Source organism: Pristiophorus japonicus, chromosome 11 (genome assembly GCF_044704955.1).
Source record: "Pristiophorus japonicus isolate sPriJap1 chromosome 11, sPriJap1.hap1, whole genome shotgun sequence".
Lineage (NCBI taxonomy): Eukaryota > Metazoa > Chordata > Chondrichthyes > Pristiophoridae > Pristiophorus > Pristiophorus japonicus.
This window is the reverse complement of record NC_091987.1, coordinates 151,194,534-151,200,485: the sequence shown is the minus strand read 5'-3', so window position 1 is coordinate 151,200,485 and position 5,952 is coordinate 151,194,534. Positions and strand designations below refer to the sequence as shown.

The window sequence follows — 5,952 nt, the reverse complement described above, 5'->3', positions numbered from 1 at the left end:
CTTTTTTAAAATTTCAAAATACACTTTATTCATAAAAAAATCTGTACAATACATTCAATGGCATTTCAGTACATTTCGCTGCGGTCAGCAATCCCATACAATACATCTGGGTGCTGACGGCAGTTCCGTTCGTTACATTTCTTGTTTTTCAGTTCAAGTGCGATTCGGTACAATAAACGGGATACATTGTGGTACATTCACACAAATTACATTTCATGTGTTACAATACAGTGCCCGGAATGGGTGACGGTATATTTACATTTTTCTTTTCAAACATGCATTTCGTAACACACCTTGCATTGTACATGGCACGACATTGGTGTTTACAGTTTTGGTGCTCTATGTACACATAGAGTAAATTACAAATACAGCCCGAGGGAGGTTTGTACTGATTCCTGCCCCCGGGTTTACCGTGGCAGAAGGGCTTTAAACTGTGGCCCTTCCCCACCGTGCCTTTGCGGCGACTGCACCAATTTTCAGTGCGTCCCTCAGCACGTATTCCTGGATCTTGGATTGCGCCAGTCTGCAACATGCGGACGTGGTCATCTCCTTGTTCTGGAAAACCAGCAAGTTTCGGCAAGACCAAAGTGCGTCTTTGACCGAGTTGATGGCTCTCCAGCAGCAGGTGATGTCTGTCTCGGTGTGTGTCCCTGGGAACAGCCCGTAGAGCACAGAGTCCTGTGTTACTGAGCTGCTTGGGATGAACCTCGACAGCAACCACTGCATCTCTTTCCAGACCTGCGTTGCAAAGGCGCAATCCTGAAGGAGATGGGTGACAGTCTCGTCCGCCCCACAGCCGGCCCGGGGGCACCGTGCCGTGCTGCTGAGGCGTTGGCTGTGCATGAACACTCTGACGGGTAGGGCCCTCCTCACCGCCAACCAAGCTACGTCTTGGTGCTTGTGTGTAAGCTCTGGCGATGAGACGTTCTGCCAAACAAGTTCGACAGTCCGCTCAGGGAACCACCCGACAGGGTCCACCGTCTCCTTCTTTCGGAGGGCGTCCAGGACCTTACGTGTTGACCACTGTTTGATGGCCTTGTGGTCAAAGGGGTTTCTTTTGAAAAACTTTTCCACGAAGGACAGGTGGACAGGCATGGTCCAACTGGTGGGGGCGTTTCACGGCAGCGTGGCCAGGCCCATCCTTCTCAACAATGGGGACAGGTAGAACCTAAGCACGTAGTGACACTTGGTGTTTGCGTACTGGGGGGCTGTGCATAGCTTGATGCAGCCGCACACAAAAGTGGCCATCAGGATGAGGGCCACGTTCGGAACGTCCTTTCCTCCACTGTCCAGAGATTTGTACATCGTGTCTCTGCGGACACGGTCCATTTTGGACCTCCAGACAAAGTGGAAGACGGCCCGGGTGACTGCCGCGGTGCAGGAGCGAGAGATGGGCCAGACCTGCACCAGATACAACACTGAGAGCACCTCACTCCTGATGACCAGGTTCTTTCCTGCGATGGAAAGGGAGCGCTGCTCCCAAAATGCCAGTTTCTGTTTGACCTTGGCAATACGCTCGTCCCAGTTTTTGGCGCACGCCCCGTCCGCTCCGAACCATATTCCCAGCACCTTCAGGAAATCTGGCTTGACGGTGAAGGGAATAGAGGCTCGGTCGGTCCAGTTGCCAAAGAGCATGGCCTCGCTCTTGGTGCGATTGACCTTTGCTCCCGAGGCCAGTTCAAACTGGTCGCAGATTTCGAGCAATCTGCGGACCGACTGCGGATCCGAGCTAAAGACGGCGACGTCGTCCATGTATATGGAGGTCTTGACCTGAGCGCCTCCGCTGCCTGGGATCGTCACCCCTCTAATGCCCGCATCCTTCCTGATGGACTCGGCAAAGGGCTCGATACAACACACAAACAAGACAGACGAGAGAGGACAGCCTTGCCTGACTCCAGATCTGATTGGAAAGCTTTGAGTTTCCCACCCGTTGATTGGAACTGCACTACTGATGTCTGTGTAGAGCAGTTTGACCCAATTGCGGATACCCTCCCCAAACCCCATTTTGGAGAGCACGTCCATCAGGTACGTGTGCGATATCCTGTCAAAGGCTTTCTCCTGGTCTAAGCTGATTAAGCAGGTGTCCACCCTCCTGTCCCGCACGTAGGCGATCGTATCCCTGAGTAGCACGAGGCTATGAGAGATCTTCCTGCCGGGGACAGCGCAGGTCTAGTCCGGGTGAATCACCAGCTCAAGGGCAGACTTGACCCTGTTGGCGATGACCTTTGACAGGATCTTGTAGTCCACATTGAGCAGCGAAATGGGCCGCCAGTTTTTGATTTCCTCCCTCTCCCCCTTCTGCTTGTAGATGAGGGTGATGATGCCTTTCCTCATCGATTCTGACATGCTGCTGGCCAGAAGCATACCTCCGTACACTTCCAGCAGGTCTGGGCCTATCCAGTCCCACAGAGCCGAGTACAACTCGACCGGTAAGCCGTCGCTTCCGGGAGTTTTATTCGTCTCGAAGGACCGGACAGCCTTTGTCAGCTCGTCCAGGGTTAGCGGGTGGTCCAGACTCTCTCGTTTGCCGTCGTCTAAGACCTCCGAAATAGACGAAAGGAAAGACTGGGAGGCCGTGCGGTCTGTGGGCTTGACGTCGTACAGCCTGGCATAGAAGGATTTGCTGATCCTCAGCATGTCAGGCTGCGAAGACGTCACAGAACTGTCTTCTTCCTTTAGGCTGGTGATCACAGAGCTCCACCTGTGTACCTTTTGGAAGAAGAAGCGCGAGCACGTCTCATCCTGCTCGACGGAGCGGACTCTGGAGCGGAAGATGATCTTGGAGGACTCCGAGGCAAAGAGTGAGACTTGCTGGCCCTTCACCTCTTCGAGTTCCTCCGCGACATCGACCCCCATCGACTGCAGCAGGAGCAGGTTTTGCATACTCTTCTGGAGTTGGGACAATTCCCTCTGTCTCCCTCTCGCCTCCTGAACACCTTTGAGGATGAAGAACCTCTTGATGTTCGTCTTGATTGTTTCCCATCAGTGCATTGGGGAATCGCAGAGGAGTTTGACGGTTCTCCCACCTTTGTAATCCCTCTTGAGTTCCTCAACGTTTTCCGGAGTCAACAGTTTCACGTTCAGCTTCCATAGCCCTCTGCCAACTTTCTGGTTTTCCTGTGGGCGACAGTTGGCCAGTAGGAGGCAGTGGTCAGGGAAGAACACGGTGTGACGTCGGTGGATCTGACCTTGAGCGTGTGGGACACAAACAGGAAGTCAATTCTGGAACGGACGGACCCGTCTGGTCTCGACCAGGTGTATCTGCGCGGTGCTCCGTCTGCAGGGTTGCTGAAGACATCGCACAGCTTGGCATCTTTTACCGCATCCATCAGGAGTTTGGACGTGGCGTTCAGTTTGCTGTCGACTCTGCTGGATCGTCCAGCCGCATCGATGATGCAGTTGAAGTCACCGCCCAGAATGACTGGCCTGGACGTTCTTCACAGCTGGGGCGTAAACATTAATTAACCTGAGAGGGGTGTTTTTGTACATTACGTCTGCTACAAGGAGGCGGCCGCTCACCACCTCCTTAACTTCGGTGATGGTGAAGTGGCCTCCCCGCAGCAGAATGCCCAGGCCGGAAGCCCGGCTGTCGTTGCCCCCTGACCATATGGATGGTCCATGGGCCCACCATCGTGACCACTGCCGGTAACTGCTGAAGTGCGGCAGACCGCACTCCTGCAAGAACAGCAGGTCCGCTTTGACCTTGGCAAGGTGGAAACACATCGCGTAGTCGATTTTACGCTACGCACGTTAATACTAGCAATTTTAAAATCCATTTTAAAGCTATTTTTTACATTTACAAACATTACAGTTCAGATGCATCGTTTTCCATTTCAGGTAAACCATGCAACTTCTCAATGGCCATTTCCAGCATGCATAAGTTATTACTATCAACGTCAACATTTACTACACCTGGGGTGGCGTGGTCGTCGTCCCCTGCTGTGGGGGTGCTTTGACCAGGGGACTGCTGCAGTTTTGTGATTTCGTCCGCAATGTTCTCTGCATAGTCCTCGCCTGGTGTTGGTGGTTCCCTCTTTTCCTCATTTGTGGCGGTGTCAAGCTGGTGTGCGTCGATCGCTGCGTCGCTCCCGGTATTCCGGAGGTGGGGTGTGCTGGGCACTTCGCTGCTCCCGTTATCCCGGGGCTGGTCTGCGTTGGTTACTCCTTCACTCTCGGTGTCCCGGAGCTCGTGTGCGCTGGGCCCTTCATTGCTTGCAGGTTCCTGGGGCAGGGCTGTGTTGGTCGCTTCACTGCTCCCGGTTGCCTGTGGCCGTGGGGTGGCACATTGCCTCTTCTTTAGGCGGTGCGCTTTTCCTCATCAGACAAGCTGCCGTCGCTGGTTTCTGCCGAGCTTGGTGGTCGCCTCTTCCCCTTGCGCCCGCGGGCCTTTTTGTCCCGAGTCCACGGGGGCGTTGGTCGGGAGGAGGGTGTGGCTCTCCTCTGGAGCGTTGTGTTCGTCAGCTTCCACCTCCTCTGGTGCAATGTTCTTTGCTGCCTGCACATAGCTGAAATTGCATTTGGGGCAGTTTTTGTAAAGGTGCCCAGCCAGACCACAGAGGTTGCAGCACTTGGTCTCCTTACAGTCTTTTGTCTGGTGGCTTTCGTTCTTGCAGTTTCGGCAGATGACAGTCTTGCAGCTTGCCGCCACATGACCTGCCTTCCCGTAGGTGCGGCACACGTTGGGTTGGCCAGCGTACACCATGTAGCCCCGACTTCCTCCGATGGAAAAGCTGGAGGGGGTGGTTCAGGATGGTTCCGCTGGCGTCCATCTTCATGGTGACCTGGATCTGGCACTTGCTGGTCCATATTCCGTGCACGTCTTTCAAGTCACTGCTGTTTCCTGCCCCATCGACATACCTTTTGAGGAAAGTCAGCACATCAATGACCGGGATGTGGGGGTTGTACATTTGCACTGTGATAGTGCGTCTTCTCTGCAACGGGAGGGTGAACAGTGGCTCCCAAGTTAGCACTGAGTGCAGCGGTTCACTCGCCTCCTTCAAACCCTTCAGGAACTTCAGGCAGAGGGTGACGGTTCTGAAGGTCACATCGAAGTAACCTCTCTTCGGGTGGTCCTGCAAGGCGAAGACGTCAGCGACTTTCATGCCACATGTTCCCAGCAGGATTTTCTTCACGAAAAGGTCCCGGTTGATCGTTGTCTGTCCTTCCACTTTCTTCACCGTCACTCGGATGGTGTTTCGGACTCCCTGGTTCGCCGCTCGGTTGGCCGCCATCCGGGTTGCAGATTCCTCCTTTCGCTGTGAGTTTTGGCCGAAGCCCTCAATCTCTCGTTGCTCCAGTCCGGGGCACGGACGGACCTCCTGGTCTGCCCCTTGACGGGCCCAAAGGCCCGCCGAATCATCGGTTGACATGCAGATTTTGTCTCTTCTCTCCAATTGGCACCTGGCTCAAGCCAAAGGCCAGAGCCAGCAAAACTGGAAAAATGAGTTTCTGCAGTCAGTCAATTTGCATATGAATGCCCAATCAACAGGTACTCCACTTGATCTTAGCCAAAAGGCCGAGAAGCGAGAGGCTTCCTGCACATACTTTTTTATAATGTTTTATTCGTTGCCAATCTTTCCAATTCTTTGTCAGACCAACTTGTCAGATTACAAACGCCAAAGGTCACCTTGGGCCCATTCAAGGATCACTTTGCGCCAATGTTCTTAGCCAAAAGGCCTAGAGCCAAAGCACCGTTCCTGGAAGTACTGCAATACCAGGTTCGTGGACGGGTCAGGCCCCCCACCCAAAAAGCATAGGAGAACCACCTTCCTGATCCAGGGAGAACCACTTTCTCTTCATGGTTACTCCCCTGTCAGGTCAGTTATGCATGATCTTAGCCAAAAGGCCGAGAACAGGCCAAGTGATCGCTGACATTGCAATTTCTGCAGGTATATTGCTGATACCTGCAAGCTCTGGCTGTGTGTTTGCCTCCACACCTCCAACACGAATCCT

General features: G+C 53.6%; 1 pseudogene; it reads right to left on the bottom strand.

Annotated features, from left to right (window-relative positions):
* Positions 1 to 5,387: 5,387 nt before the first annotated feature.
* Positions 5,388 to 5,527, bottom strand: LOC139276610 (U2 spliceosomal RNA; annotated as a pseudogene).
* Between the last annotated feature and the right edge of the window lie 425 nt (positions 5,528 to 5,952).